Genomic DNA, 17,102 nt, shown 5'->3' with positions numbered 1-17,102 from the left:
TAATTTCTTGACTGCATATTTGCATGGTCTTGTGGTTCCTCAGCATCTGCATAGCCTCTTTTCTTTCAAAAAACGCCGCCAGGAGCTCCTCCGCAACGCCCTCCTCACAACGAGCCCCCACCACAAAGTTAAATTTAGGGGTGTATCACCTTCTTCTATACCTTTGTATTCTCCTTCACATTTTCGGGTTTTTTTTTTTTTTTTTTTTTTTTTTTTTTTTTGCGGTCATTACAATTTTTTTATGTACCTATACCTTTGTATTCTCTTTTACATGTTTGAAATTTTTGTGTTTGCGATCATTACAATTCTTTGTGTACTTAGACAATTTTTATGTACATTGAGTGACTATTCTTTCCTTATGTCTTGGCCTTTTTATTTATATCATCCTTTGTCAATTTAATGCGGTATTTCCTTTCTTTTCTTTTGCATTGTTTATTTGTGTTGCTACGACGAGTATTATGCGTAACCTTAGCGTAATTTCTTTATATATTGCATTTTCTTCCTAACATTTAGACAATTCATCGCAATAGTTTCCACTTTACCTTCTCTATCACAAGACTCTGCTCAAACCCTCTTTTCAAATTTTGACTAAGTTTTTTGTCTTTTCTGTCCAAAACAACGCAATGAGAACCTTGCAACTCTCTAAATTTGAGGGTGGAAAAGGTCTGAGCAGATGCAATCAAGTGGATGCGTTCATATCAAGCAAATGCATTCTTTAAAAAAAAAAACACTCAGCTATCAACGCAAGGGAAAATCCCAACTTGATAAGAGTTAAGTCGTGAAAGGAACCTACTCGAAGTTGGATGTTCGCATGACACCTGTGGGAGCAAGCCAAAACAAAGGTAGGTTACCAGGATCGACGCAATACAAAAAAAAAAAAAAAAAAAAAAAAAAAAAAAAAAAACTCCACTGACCAGCTAAAGTGAAAACTTGGCTAAGGGACAAGAGTTGAAGTTGAGCTTGATACACAACTGAAGTGGATGTTCGCATGACACCCGTGGGAGTAAGCCAAAACGAAGGGTGTAACCATGATCAACGTTCTCTATAGTAAGACGCAAACCAGGCTACCACATAAAAGGTGCGCTTCGTTGTTTTTACAAGAACAGAAAAAAAAAACATTCTTTTCAAAACAAGAAGAGAACTTTGAGCAGAGGTTTGTCTAAGGTAAGAATAAAGTACAGCATGCTGAAGAAATGTTCAAAGGATAAAAGTAATTAGTAATTTTGAGAAATTATGTAGAGGTAGAGCATTCGGAGTAGCTGATCGACGTAAAGTAAGGATAGGACTTGAGCTGAATTGCCTTAGTAGAGGATATGCTTGAGGACAAACATATATCTAAATTTGGGGGTGAGATAACATGTAGAAATACAAGTTATTTATACCATCTTATTTAGAATATGTGGAAAAAGGAAGGAAAAAGTTGCATCGAACATATAGAAATTGACTTAGAAACGCAAAGGTTGTAAAATGTCGGAAGCACACCCGCTGACCCCATTGTGATGGCAAAAAGGGATGTCCAAGTCTTTGTTTTGCAGGAAACAGGTATTTCCGCATGCGACGATCGCTCGAGAACAAAAAGAGCAAAGCATTCGCACCGCATGTGACGATCGATCGTGGATAAAAAGAGCGACGCATTCGCGGGGATTTCTGAAATTGTACAGCTTTTCTTTTGTACGATCTGAAAAATTGAATGTGGAGTAGAGCGGACGTTTCCACCAAGCCTCGGTAGAAAAAGTAACTTTTCAGAGCGAGACCACTAACGAATGAGGTGCTAAGGCCTATAAATAGCTACATTAACACCAAAGGAAAGAGGCTAGTCTGAAAAGACATTCATAGAGAGTCTGGGAGATAGACAAGACGAGTCCGAAAGGAAGTCTCAGGAGCCAGAAATTCATTTACAATCCTGAAGAGAAGCTCTGTGCAAGGGTCATTTTTACCTAGGGAACTATCTTGAGAAGGAAGTTCTCCACCTTACTCCTCCTACATGTCGGCAAGCAAACCAACTCCGATCGGGATCCATGTCAAGACATTGACACGCTGTCCTCATTTGTTCTTACTTTCTGTTCATCAACTGTTATTCATTTCTGATCTTTCATTCATCTATATGTAACAAACGCTTTATCTTTATCCGTAATATCATTATCATGTCCATCTTCATCACTCTGTTCACCACCATACATTCATCGTCCATTTCTCTCACCATGTGTAACTAATCCTCCAGGGTAAGGGGGAAGGATTAAGCGAGTAAGTTAATCCATGTTGAAGAAGTCAGCTAAGTTTAGCTAACGCATGCTCAACGGCATCTTCACCTGTGAGAGCAGATGTGAAGATGTTAATCCATCTCTCGAAAGAAGGTTGATAGAATGCGTTAACTAAAGTAAGAAGTATTTCCAGAGATGGAAACAACTTTGCGATCGCAACGTTCATCCCTGTTCACCATAGAGATATGGGAACGCGGCCGATCACTAAGAGGTATAAGCCAAGGGAAGGCAGAACCTTAGTTGCGTCCTCAACAGGATTGACAAACTTGCGATGTCTTTTCCCCTAACCCGTTCTCATTCTGATATCTTTCACAAGACTTGCCATCGCATTCCCTCATACACTTGCACAACTTCACATTTATTTGTTTGTTTATTTGTTTGTCGCTACATTTTACATTTCAAACACAACACACTATTATTTTCATTTCGGTTGCATGTATCACATCAATATCGCATCTAGCATCGCAATCCCCGTATTCGACCTCGATTCACTTTGAGAAACTTGTGGTGGAATTATACTTGGTTCCAACGCAAGATAACTTGTGACACACATACACTACATGAACGCATTCTACGGTGTTTTGTAGCATCGCATATATTATCTAGAAGCGTGATTAAGACAACGCAACATATATCATACATATCATCAATCTTTGCAATGGCATTACACCCGCCACAAAGCAACAAGCATATGACACGCGAACAACTTGCAATTGGAGATTTGACTATTTATGGAGATAATTCAATTTGTTTGATGGATGATTTAAAAAAAAAAAACTATTTTGGAAAAGGAATGTGGAATTTGGAATCTAAAAGGGAAAGGGAAAGGGGTTTTAAGTGATATATATATATTTACATAAGTGGTAAAGAAAGAAGAAAAAAATTTAGAATTTCTCTCTCTCTCTCTTCAACCCACGCACAGACCCCCTCCCTCTAAACCCTCTTTCGTTTCGCGTCCATTCAACCCTCCTCGCCGCCGCTGCTCACACTGAAGCGAAAGAAGCCGCCACCTCATCTTGTCACCACCGTCTGGGCTAGCTAAGAGCCAGCCAACATCGTCGTCCTCTAGCCGGGTCGTCTAACGCCATCTCGTCTGGATCTTCGTTGAACGCTACTGCCGACTCGAAGCTGCCACTGATCGATTCTGTTCGCGAGCCACTGGATCAGACGAAGCCCTGCTGTGCGTCGCTCCTCGTTTGGTCAGTCATCAGCGTAACACTGCCCTTCGTCCGCGCCAGTCTGGTTTTGTAGGTGAGATTTTGTGGTTATTGGATTAATTGTTGGGATTTCTCTAATGCTCATTAATTCTCAATTTCAAACTAACGTTAACCTTGACGTTTCAGCTTCCAGGTCAAGGACTTTGAGTATTTAAGCAACTTGTCTAGCACCTTAAGCGTGAATTCGGGTAAGTTTTTCTGGAGATTATGGAATAGGTTGTGAATACTTTGGAGTTGTGCCTAAAATTTTTAAAATTCAAGTTTTGGGTCGAAATTGAAGACGGTGTTTCTGTTCCTTGTTAGGAACGTTAATTCAAGTTATCGTTGGTGATTGATTTCTTTAATTATTTGCGTGTTTAATTATTTGCGTGGACTTTTATGACCAATTTGAGGTAAGTGGGACTATTACCGGTGCCTTCGTGCCAGGAGGCCTAGATTAGATTTATAAAGTTAATTAATGAACTTTAGAAGCATGATTTTTTCTTTGTCATATAATTGTTGCATGTCAGATATGAGTATTATGGGCATATTTGAACTTCCATACTATGCTATGATCTGAGTTGTGAGGTTACTCATGAAATTATGTATGTGATGCATGATTAGACCAATAGGGCAGTTTACCATCTCGTCTTGATGCATGTTTTGGACCGACGGGTCTAGTTTCATATTTTGACGGTGGGACTTCAGGCCACTAGACATGCATGAGTCGACGGGTTCATTTGCATGTTACGATTTTGTGAACCAACAGGTTCGCTTTCATGTATATTCCAATGTATTGACGGTGTGCCATCAGACCACTAGACATGCGTGAATTGACAGGTTCATGTTCATGTTACTTTTCCATGTTTGACAGTGTGCCTTCGTGCCGCTAGATATGTGTGAACCGACAAGTTCACGTTCATGTTTCTTTTTTTCCATGTTTGACGGTGTGCCATCAGACCACTAGACATGCGAGTCAAGGCAAGACAGTATGTCCTTTGGGTTTTTCTTATTGAAACAGTTGTAGTTGTTTGAGCCACGGCCCAACGTTCTCTGTTTATGGATGCATAGCCTGATCCTGGTAATGGGATCACTTACTGAGTATTTTATACTCATCATTTATCTTATATGTTTTTTAGGTAAGGGCAAGGATAATCGGGCGATTGACAAGAGGAATCTGTGACAGTGCCAAAGGAACTAGGAACGTTTCTGCATTTGAACCTTTATGTCTTCTCATGTTTTTATATATATATATATATATATAGTTTTCTTTTCAGTAACTTTCCTTGACTGGGTCAAGGGGTTGGAGATTTTTTCTCTCCAGCTAATATTTTTCTCTGTTTTTTTTGTATTATTTTTATTTTATTTATTTCATGTTATGGGGTACCCCGGTCAAACGATTTGAAATCTTGAGTTAAAGTTAAAATAGTTTCTTTATACACTTAAGAAGTCCAAAATCCTATTATTTTGTTTTATTTGATTTTATTTTTCCCTTAATGTGAACATTTATGTATGCATATAGTAACGATCCCCTTTTTAGTTGTCCTAAGAAGTTGTTACAATTGGTATCAGAGCCCATGTTTTGGGTTCTGTAGACTGATTAATAGTAAACTCAACTCCCTTATCAGATTGTAATTCTGATAACTTTTCAGGGAAAACATCCAAGAACTCTCGTACAACTGGTACATCCTCAGGTTTCAGTTTCTCATCCTACGAAACCGTCACATGGGCTAAGTAGGCTTCACATCTCTTACTAAGCAGCTTCCTACTAGCCTTCACTGCTATTATTAAGCTTCCTAAAGTATTCCTTTGCTTCCTATAAATACTGTCTCTTGCTTACCAAATTTCTCGAACATTATCCATCCTTAAAACAATTCATACGGTTGTAACATTTATTCGGGAAATCCATGCTCTAGAGTGACATCAATTCCAGGAAATCTAATGGAATCACTTTATAACTATACTTATCAACAACTACTCCAGAGCCTGTAAAACTCTTATACTGTTACAACCTCTCCACAGCATAATAATAACTACTTAGGAACATGCTCTCTACTACAAGCAGTGCAACCTGGTAGATAACAATAAAGGTATAATACCATAAGCTACTAGTTCATAAATATACTGATACATAAAGTTACTTTACCATTCACAACATTAGGTAACTCCTCTACTTCCTGGTAGGACACTTCGTAAAACCTGCCCTACCATTGAGGTCGTCTTGCTTCCTTTCTTGTTTTTCTTCTTTTAAATCCTTCCTTGGCTCCGGAGCCATTAGGCTCATCTATCGCTTGTAAAGTCATTTTGTGTTCTATCTAAACTTCTCGACCTAGCTGGGCATTCCTTCTTGAAATGTCTTGCCTGTTCGTATTGGAAACATAAGTTTTTTTCCTTCTGTAACATGTCCCTCGAAGATGTTTACCATAATTCGTACATAAGGATTTCTTACCCATACTAGCTACCAGCTTGGTAGGATGCCAAAACCTTGATCTATCATCCATACTAATCACAAGTCTTGGCTTCTTCCTTCCTACCCTATGTTAACTTGTAGCTCTCTGTTCTTTATCAATACCTATTAGGTCATTCTCAATACCGTACTTCCTTTCTGTATCCACCAGAACTGATTTGACACTTTCTGTCAACCCCTTGGCGATCCTATTAAATATTCTGTCCTCTGACTGAGGATCTGTTCCTGTCTGCAGAATCCTCGACTCCCCGTCTGAAGTCGTTTCCTAATTTACCAGGTCTTTAACTTTCTGTTCACTAAAATCTAGATTCCCTCGAGTATCGGAACTTCTAAAGGTAGGGTCAGGGTTCCCATTATCTGTCTGCCTGCTCTACTTGCCACTTTTACTTGGCATCTTCCTCTTACTTAGGTAGTACACATGCTAAGGACTCAAGACTCAGACTTATATATATAAATTTTTCTCTTCCATTCCCAAAACCTTATGCTTTGATACCAACTTGTCACACCCCGTTTCAGATTACCCTTTTAACCTGGATGGAATGGTGACTGTAGCAGTTACCAACCCTTTTGTTGGCACTTACTGCCTATCTAACCTGTTAAATTTTGCTCAACCCCTGAATACATACATATCATCAATATACGAACATATTAACTCAGAACTTAACACATTTACATTACAGGGTTTCGCAGCATTGTCTATTCATGAATATTATAACTTAGTGAGCCCCATCTAGAATACTAGTCACTAGACAGATACATGTGTACTAACTAATATAGGTCTTCAATTACACTTCCTTCAACCTGTTTCTTTGAGTGGCAGAGCAACAGCAGAATAGTCTTTTGGGAATTGACCGCTACCTGAAAGGAAAACATTTGAAAACGTGAGCTAGAAGCCCAGTGAGTGACTTAATAAAAACATAAATCTCATGCTTAAACTGAAAGCTCAAAAACATAATACTGAAACTAAAATATGCCAAGCAAACGTGTACATAAAACCTTTAAAACCATTGTATCTGAAACCTGAATCTTAATTGAGAATGAACATTCTTTGCTCTAATTCCCAACGCCAAACCATGGCCAGATAAGACCTCTACTTCGACCTGTTCATACTAAACTATGGCTAGGGGAAATCCCTATGTCGACCTCTTTAAATATACCGATGAGCATCTCAAGCAACTTCCTTTAAACATAAACTTTGATAACAACTCTTAAACATTATTAATAAACATCATTATTCATTAGTTGAGAACGAGCATACATCGCTCTAGCTCCCAGCTTCTATTATCGGCCAAGAGACCCATACTTTGGCCTCTCATTCAGACCTGCCTAACTGCACATGGAGTTTTCTATGTATCGTCAACACCTTGGGTACATTAATTCAAATACCTTCCTTACCTTCAGTATCCGACTCACTTAAGCTGTCAAGACCTCGAAGAGCATTAAAAGAATAGCTCAAAAATATAGCATAGAAAACTCTTTAGGATACCCTCCCTACCTTCAGTATCCCTTTTCATTATGTTTAGGAATACCAACACATGTACTTTGACAACCTTAGGTATTTAAAACATAGTATATCAAGGCTCACTCAACCTTAGCTTTAACCCTAACACATGCTTCATACTTTGTAAAATAAGTTGGTTTAAATCATGTTGAACTAGCTTATAAAAACTATTAGCATGCGTTAGATATGGCAACCCTAGAGGGGGTGAATATGGTTTAATTAAACTTTTTTTTTCTAAATTAACCCAATTAAATTAATTAATACACTTTTTATAAATAATAAGAAAATTTCAAATTATGCAACAAAAAAGATGAAAAAAAATGTGCTAATTTAATTCTATCAAATTTTAGCAAATAAATAAGAACAAACTAAAATATACAATAAATTGCTTAAATTAATTGCAAAACTAAAAAGGAAAGAGTTAGAGAAGAAGACACTGTAATTTTTATAGTGGTTCGGTCAAACTCAACCTACTCCACTCCCCAAGTGCTTCTTGGGAATTTGAAGAAAATCTTCCCGACTCTTTCCACGGATTAGAGCCTAACCGTTATACCATCGCTCCTTTTACAGGTTCAAAAGCAAACCCAATTCTTTCCACGGTTTAGGATCAAACCGTTACAAATGTTAGAATTTTTAAAGAACATAATACAGCTCTCACTAGAGTGGATTTACAAGTTTAAGCACTCAACAAGTTTATCCTTACAATACAATAACACACTCTCAAGAATAAGATGAAAAGAAAAAAAAAATTGGGAACTTAGAGAAAGCAACAATGAAACTTTTGAGTTTTGGAGGATTATGAAATGTAAAATTTGTTAGTTTAAAATTTGGAGAGGAAGATGGTTTATATAGACATGGAAAAATTTTTAGAAACCACAATTAATTTGAACCATTGGATTTTAGAAAAGAGAAATCAATAGTGGAGATTTTAAGATACAAACAAAATATAATATTAAATTCATTTTTTTAAAAAATTAATCCAAAAAAAAAAATACATCATGTGTCAAAAACTAGCCGTTAGACATAAACATAAAATAATATTAAATTTATTTTTCTTTTAATTCATTTTCTTTTTAAATTTATTCTTTTTAAAGTCAATCAAAAAATAAAAAACATACCATGTGTAAAAAACTAGCCGTTAGACACAAACATAAAATAATATTAAACTTATTTTCCTTTTAATTCATTTTCTTTTTAAATTTATTCTTTTTAATTTGAATTTTTTTTTTATTTTAAATCAATCCAAAAAACAAAAGTCCATCATTTGTTAATCTCTTAATGATTCACCATTCAACCAATATATTGTCACATGTCTATATACAAGTGGTCTGGTTATGCCACGTCATCCACCACGGTATTTTCTCTATAGACTTGTTTCGGTCATATCGTCTTCGTCTTAACTCCAATTTGAGTGATTCAAGAGGTGTTGGAATCGTTGTTCCGAGCTCTACGCTATGGACATATTAAAACACTAAGATTTTCAGTAATTAAAAATTGAGTTTGTTATCATCAAAACATTGATTAATTAATTAATTAATTAAAATTAATTAATTTGAGATTAAGGGCCAAAAAGCCAACAATCTTCCTTTTTTATGATGAAAAACCATTCAAGAAAAATAGTTTGAAATACATGTAAACCATATGTAGCACATAATAAAATTCAACATATCACCATAAAGATCATTCTTGAAATTCACTAGAAAAAAAAAATTCTCCCCCTAATTAATACAATCAAAATCATAACAAATTTATAGCATATTTTTCTTAAACTTCTCCCCCTTCGGAATCATCAAAAAGAATAATTAAGAAAAATTTAGAACTACATAAATGTTTCCCTTAAAAACATGAACATAAATTTGGCACAACTCCCCTAAGAATATTAACATATGCTTTCCATATCTCCCCCTATCTAAAAAATTTAACAAGTAAAATTATAAAATCAAGAGGCATCACAACGAATAATACTGAGCTCAAGCCTGTTTTTGCAAAAGTTTTCTTCATTCAAAGGCTTGGTAAAAATATCCGCTAATTGATTATTAGAGCCTACAAATTCAAGAGAAATATTATCATTTTGCACATGCTCTCTAATAAAGTGATGCTTAATATCAATATGCTTAGTCCTAGAATGATGTATAGGATTTTTAGTCAAATTAATAGCACTAGTATTATCACAAAATATAGACACATTATCAAACTTTAATCCAAAATCACAAAGAGTTTGTTTCATTCAAAGAATTTGAGCACAACAACTAGCAACTGCAATATATTCCGCTTCGGTAATGGCAATCGAATTTTGCTTTTTACTAAACCAAGAAACTAAGTAACTACCAAGAAATTGACAAGTCCCACTAGTACTCTTACTGTCAAGTAAACTACTCGCAAAATCTACATCGGAATATCCTACCAAATTAAATTCAACATTTCTAGGATACCATAAGCCTAAATTAATAGTACAAAGTAAATATTTAAAAATTCTTTTAACGGCATGTAAATGTGATTCCTTAGGACAAGATTGAAATCTAGCACAAAGACATACACTAAACATAATATCGGGTCTACTAGCGGTTAAATAAAATAAAGATCCAATCATACCTCTATAAGTTTTTATATCCACACACTTACCTTTTTCATCCTTGTCAAGCTTAGTGGATGTGCTCATAGGAGTTTTTGCAATTTTTTCTTCATTGAATTTGAACCTTTTGAGCAAATACCTTGTGTATTTTTCTTGACTTATGAAAATACCATCCTTGAGTTGTTTGATTTGAAGTTTAAGGAAGAAGCTAAGTTCTCACATCATACTCATCTCAAATTCACTATGCATACACTTAGAAAATTTTTCACACAAAGATGGATTAGTAGAACCAAAAATAATATCATCCACATATATTTGTACTAAAAGCATATCATTTTCTTTAGTCTTAATAAAATGAGTAGTATCAATTTTACCCATTTTAAATCCATTCTTAAGCAAGAAATTACTAAGTCTATCATACCAAGCTCTTGGAGCTTGTTTTAAGCCATAAAGAGCATTTTTCAACATATAGACATGATTGGGAAAATCAAAACTTTCAAACCCCGAAGGTTGTTCTACATAAACTTCCTCCATGATATAACCATTTATAAATGCACTTTTCACATCCATTTGATACAAAATGAAATTCTTATCAGAAGCAAAAGCAAGTAACATTCTAATAGCTTCTAATCTAGCAACGGGTGCAAAAGTTTCTTCATAATCTATTCCTTCCTCTTGACAATAACCTTGAGCTACAAGTCTAGCATTATTTCTAATGATATTTCCATTTTCATCCATTTTATTTCTAAAGACCTATTTAGTTCCAATTATAGAAGCATGAGAGGGCCTAGGGACTAACTCCCAAACTTTATTCCTTTCAAATTGATTTAATTCTTCTTGCATAGCTAAAATCCAAAATTCATCATTTTCGGCATCTTTAAAACTTTTTGGTTCAATTTGAGAAACAAAAGCAAGATTATTAAACATATTAAGAGAGGAACGAGTTTTCACACCTTGTTCGGGATCACCAAGAATTAATTCTTTGGGATGGGAAGGAGCATACCTCCACTCTTTAGGCATGGATGAAGAACCAACTTCGTTCTTTTCGATTAAGCTCACCCCTTGCTTACTTGAAACAATTTCCTTGCCTTGTCACTAACAAGTAAATCTCTAAAATTTCCTTCTAAAACATCACTATAAATAGGCTCATTAGAAATAACATTGCAAGATTCATCAAATACTACATGCATAGATTCCTCAATTACTAAAGTTTTTTTTATTGAAAACTCTATAAGCTTTACTAGTAGAGGAATAGCCAAGGAAAATACCAACATCTGTCTAAGAATCAAATTTTCCAAGTTTTTCTTTGTTATTCAAAATAAAACATTTATAACTAAAAACTTTGAAATATTTGGAATTTCGTTATTCCAAAGTTCATAAGGAGTTTTATCCAAAGAAAGTCTAATTAAAACTCTATTTAAAACATAACAAGCGGTGTTAACGGCTTCCGCCCAAAAGTATGTAGGTAAACCATACTCATGCAACATTGATCTAGCAAATTCTTGCAAAGTACGATTTTTCCTTTCAACTACACCATTTTGTTGAGGAGTTCTTGGAGCGGAGAAATTATGAGAAAAATCATTTTCTTCACAAAAAGTTTCAAAAGCATTGCTATCAAATTCTCCTCCATGATCACTCCTAATTTTAGAAATCAAAAAACTTTTTTCATTTTGAACTCTTTTTGCAAAACTAGAAAAGCTTTTCAAAGCATCATCTTTATATTTTAGCATCAAAACCCAAGTAAATCTTGAAAAATCATCACTTGTCATAAAGGCATAATAGTTCCCTCCAAAACTAGCAATTCTAGAAGGGCCAAATAAGTCCATGTGTAATAGTTGAACAGGTCTAGTTGTAGAGATCACATTTTTAGATTTGAAAGAGGACTTAGTTTGCTTACCCATTTGACAAGCATCATAAACTTTGTCTTTTTCAAATTTAAATTTGGGAAGACCTCTAACCAAAAGGATTCTTGGAAATATTTGAAATTAAGTGCATGCTAGCATGTCCTAGTCTTCTATGCCATAACCAAGAATCATTATGCAAAGCCGTAAACATTTATCATTAATAGGACAATCATCCAAATCAGTAGTATAAACATTTTCATCCCTATTTCCAACAAATATAACTTTTCTATCACTAGCATTTTCAATGATGCAATTCTTTTTATCAAACACAACTCTAAAGTCTTTATCACACAATTGACTAATACTAAGTAAATCATGCTTCAAACCATCAACCAAAAGTACATTTTCAATTAAAATAGAAGATTCATTACGTATACTACCTTTACCAATTATTTTACCTTTCTTGTTGTCACCAAAGGTTACAAGACCTCCATCCTTTTTGGAGAGAGAGACAAACTTGGATGGGTCTCCCATCATGTGCCTCGAGCAACCACTATCCAAGTACCACTTGTTTTTCGTAGAGGCTTTCAAACAAACCTACAAACACAAATGTTCAAGTTTGATTCTTTGGTACCCACACTTGTTTGGGTCCTAGATGGTTAGCATTGACAAACTTGAGAATCCATTTCATTTTTGCATAGACATTTAAGGCATTGGATTTAGACAAGTAACAAGAATAAGTTGTATGTCCAAACTTGCCACATGAGAAACAAACAACATTATGCAAAGATTTATCTCTTACAACAAATTTATGCACTCTACTTTTCTTGGAGAAATTATTCCTTGGAGCATTGTGAAACTTTGCCCTTTGAGAAAAATTTCTTCTTGGAGAAGTAGTATGAGCATATTTCAATTTAAAACACTTAGGTCTAATATGGCCTTCAACACCACAATAATGACATATAGGCACAAAGTTAGATTTAACATGCTTAGACACAACCTTAGGCATATTATGAGATGCTTTAACAAAGATAGTTTTAGAACTTGAAGGAGTAGAACATTCATCAATATAGCCTAAACCTCTTTTATCACCAAAAGGCTTGCCTGCTTCAATTATCTTGTCTAATCTTTGAGCACTTATTGTCAACTTTTTAATAGATTCTTTAGTCTTATCAAGTTCTTGTAAAGCACTAAATTCCTTTTCTTTGAGTAATTTAATCAAATTATCTTTTTCACAACTATCATGCTCAAGAAATTTAACTTTGTCAAGCAAGACATTTTTCTCATCACAATAAAAAACATGCTTTTCATTTATTGACCATTCTTCCTTAGGTTTTATAGTGCTAACATCATCAACATCTTTTGTTGGAATTTTAAAACCTTCCTCAACAATATCCCATAAATCATAATCATAGAAAGCAAGAAAAATCTCATTCTATTTTTCCAATAACTATAATTAGTACCATTAAAGAAAGGAGGCTTTGTAATATATTGACTATCGGTAAAAGAGATAAAACCTAAAGTTGCCATAGCTCAAAAACAATTAAGTTTATCAAGAAATAAATATTTCAAGAAGAGCAACCCGCTCTGGTACCAATTGTTGGATCGATATATCAACCCTAGAGGGGGGTGAATAGGGATTAATTAAACTTTTTTTTTCTAAATTAACCTAATTAAACTAATTATACACTTTTTATAAATAATAAGAAAAATTCAATTTATGCAAAAAATAAGATGACAAAAATGTGATAATTTAATTCTATCAAATTTTAGCAAATAAATAAGAACAAACTAAAGCATACAATAAATTGCTTAAATTAATTGCAAAAGTAAAAAGGAAAGAGTTAGAGAAGAAGACACCGTAATTTTTATAGTGGTTCGATCAAACTCGACCTACTCCACTCTCCAAGTTCCTCTAAGGAATTTGAATAAAATCTTTCCGACTCTTTCCACAAATTAGAGCCCAACCATTACACCACCGCTCCTTTTACGGGTTCAAGAGCAAACCTGATCCTTTCCACAGTTTAGGATCAAACCGTTACAAATGTTGGAATTTTTTAAGAACACAATGTAACTCTCACTAGAGTAGATTTACAAGTTTAAGCACTCAACAAATTTATCTTCATAATACAATAACACTCTCTCAAGAATAAGATTAAAAAAAATTGGGAACTTAGAGAGAGTAACAATGGAACTTTTGAGTTTTGGAGGATTATGAAATGTAAAATTTGTTAGTTTAAAATTTGGAGAGGAAGATGTTTATATAGAGATGGAAAATTTTTTTAGAAACCCCAATTAATTTGGACCATTGGATTTTGGAAAAGAAAAATCAATGGTGGAGATTTTAAACTAAATTAGTCGTTAGATACAAACAAAATATAATATTAAATTCCTTTTCTTTTGAAATTCATTTTCTTTTTAAAATTAATCCAAAAAATTAAAAAAAAAAAACATACCATGTGTCAAAAACTAGCCGTTAGACACAAACATAAAATAATATTAAATTTATTTTCCTTTTAATTCATTTTCTTTTTAAATTCATTCTTTTTAAAGTCAATCCAAAAATAAAAAACATACCATGTGTAAAAAACTAATAGTTAGACACAAACATAAAACAATATTAAATTTATTTTCCTTTTAATTTCAATTTTTTATTTTAAATCAATCCAAAAATCAAAAGTCCATCATATGTTAATCTCTTAATGATCCACCATTCAACCAATATGTTGCCACATGTCTACATGCAAATGGTCTGGTTATACCACATCATCCTTCACGGTATTTTCTCTATAGACTTGTTTTGGTCATATCGTCTTCGTTTTAGCTCCGATTTGAGTGATTCAAGAGGTGTTGGAATCGCTGTTCCGAGCTCTACGCTATGGATATATTGAAATACTAAGATTTTTAGTAATTAAAAATTGAGTTTTTTATCATCAAAACATCGATTAATTAATTAATTAAAATTAGTTAATTTGAGATTAAGAACCAAAAAGCCAACAAGGCCGAGAAAGCAGGCACTATTGTGACAAGTACGCTCCCAATCTTGGGACACTTTGTGTTGGTATTGTTTGATTCTGGTTCATCCCATTCCTTTATATCATCAATATTTGTTAAGCATGCCATCTTAGAACTAGAGCCCTTGCACTATGTGTTGTTGGTATCCACTCCATCTGGAGAAATTATGTTAGCAAAGGAGAAGATAAAAGCATATCCGATTGAAGTAGCGAGTCATACACTGGATGTGACTTTAATAATCTTGGACATGCGAGATTTTGATGTGATTTTAGGAATGGATTGGCTAGCTGCTAATCATAACAGTATAGACTACTCTCGCAAGGAGGTGATTTTTAACCCTCTCTTGGGAGCCAGCTTTAAATTTAAAGGGGCGAGGACCGTGGTCCTGGCCAAAGTAATTTCCACCATGAAAGCCCAGAGGTTGCTTAACCTGGGTACCTGGAGTATCTTGGCTAGTGTTGTTGACACTAGGGAGCCTGAGGTCTCCTTGACTTCGAAGCCAGTAGTACAAGACTACCTGGATGTCTTTCTAGAGGATCTTCCAGGTCTGTCACCTGACCGGGAGATATAGACTTTGCTATCGAGTTAAAGCCAGGCACAACTCCTATCTCAAAAGCTTAGTACAGAAAGGCTCCAGCAGAACTGAAGGAGCTTAAGGTTCAATTGCAAGAGTTGTTGGATAAGGGTTTCATCTGCCCTAGTGTGTCACCGTGGGGTGCGCCGATGCTTTTTGTGAAAAAGAAAGATGGGCCATTGTGTCTTTGCATTGACTACAGGGAATTGAATAAGGTGACTATAAAAAATAAGTATCCGCTTCCCAGGATTGACGACTTGTTTGACCAGTTGCAAGGAGCTATAGTGTTTTCTAAGATTGATCATCAGTCGGGATATCATCGGTTGAGGATAAAGGACATGATATTCCTAAGACAATTTGTTGTTCGAGGTATGGGCATTATGAGTTCATCGTGATGTCATTTGGGTTGACGAATGCTCCTGCAATATTATGGACCTGATGAATAGAATGTTCAAGGAATTTCTTGACACCTTTGTGATAGTCTTCATAGATGACATTTTAGTTTATTTCAATACAGAGACAGAACACGAGAAGCATTGACGAAAGGTTCTAGAGACCTTGAGGGCACAAAAGTTATATGCTAAGTTTTCCAAATGTGAGTTTTGGTTAAGGCATGTGTTCTTTATAAGGCATGTGGTGTCCAAGGAAGGTGTATCTGTTGACCCCGTAAAGATTGAGACAGTCACAAGTTGGCTTCGTCCAACCACAGTCGGAGAGGTGTGCAGTTTCTTGGGGTTGGCAGGCTACTATCGTCGTTTTGTGAAGGACTTTTCCCACATAGCCACCCTTCTGACCCAATTGACCCGAAAAGGAGCTTCCTTTATTTGGAGTAAGACTTGTGAGGAAAGTTTCCAGGATCTCAAGCAAAAGTTGGTAACTACCTCAGTCCTCACCATACCAGATGGAACGGGTGGTTTTGTTATTTACAGTGATGCCTCTAAAAGAGGTTTGGGGTGCGTATTGATGCAGCAAGGTAAGGTAGTTGCTTATGCCTCTCGGCAGTTAAAGAATCATGAATGGAACTACCCCACACATGATTTGGAATTGATAGCCGTGGTTTTTGCATTAAAAATCTGGAGGCACTACTTGTATGGCGAAAAGATACAAATTTTCACCGACTACAAGAGTTTAAAATACTTCTTCACTCAAAAGGAGTTAAACATGAGGCAGCGTAGGTGGTTGGAGCTGGTGAAGGACTATGGTTGCGAGATTCTGTACCACCTAGGGAAGGCAAATGTAGTGGTGGATCCTCTAAGTAGGAAGGTAGCCCATTCAGCAACCTTTATAACCAGACAGACTCAGTTATGCAAGGACCTAGAGTGGGCCGAGATTGCAGTGGTGGTAGGGGAGATCTCTGCACAGTTAGCACAGTTATTGGTACAACCAAGTTTGAGACAGAGAATCATTGATGCTCAACGGAGTGATCCTTACCTGGTTGAAATAGTGCAAAAGGTGAAGGCAGGGTAGGGTGGAGAGTTCTCTGTGTCCGCAGATAATGATCTTACTTTTCGGAGACGTTTATGCGTACAAGCAGACGGTAACCTCAAGCATGATTTTTTATTGGAGGCTCATAACTCCCCCATTTTCGATACATCCTGGTAGTACCAAAATGTACCAGGACCTAAAACGTTGTTACTAGTGGAATAACATGAAAGAAGAGATAGAAAAGTTT

At 35.3% G+C, this 17,102-nt stretch overlaps 1 long non-coding RNA gene across 1 annotated transcript; it reads left to right on the top strand.

Annotated features, from left to right (window-relative positions):
• The first annotated feature begins 3,157 nt into the window (after window positions 1-3,157).
• On the top strand, window positions 3,158-4,843 carry LOC120091689 (uncharacterized). Its single transcript, XR_005485815.2, has 3 exons — window positions 3,158-3,512; window positions 3,605-3,666; window positions 4,597-4,843. It is a non-coding gene; the product is annotated as an uncharacterized LOC120091689 (long non-coding RNA).
• Window positions 4,844-17,102: the final 12,259 nt, after the last annotated feature.

This window comes from Benincasa hispida, chromosome 11 (genome assembly GCF_027475165.1).
Source record: "Benincasa hispida cultivar pf3 chromosome 11, pf3_genome.v1.1, whole genome shotgun sequence".
Lineage (NCBI taxonomy): Eukaryota > Viridiplantae > Streptophyta > Magnoliopsida > Cucurbitales > Cucurbitaceae > Benincasa > Benincasa hispida.
The sequence above is the reverse complement of the archived record's forward strand: the minus strand, read 5'-3'. Positions and strand labels throughout refer to the sequence as shown.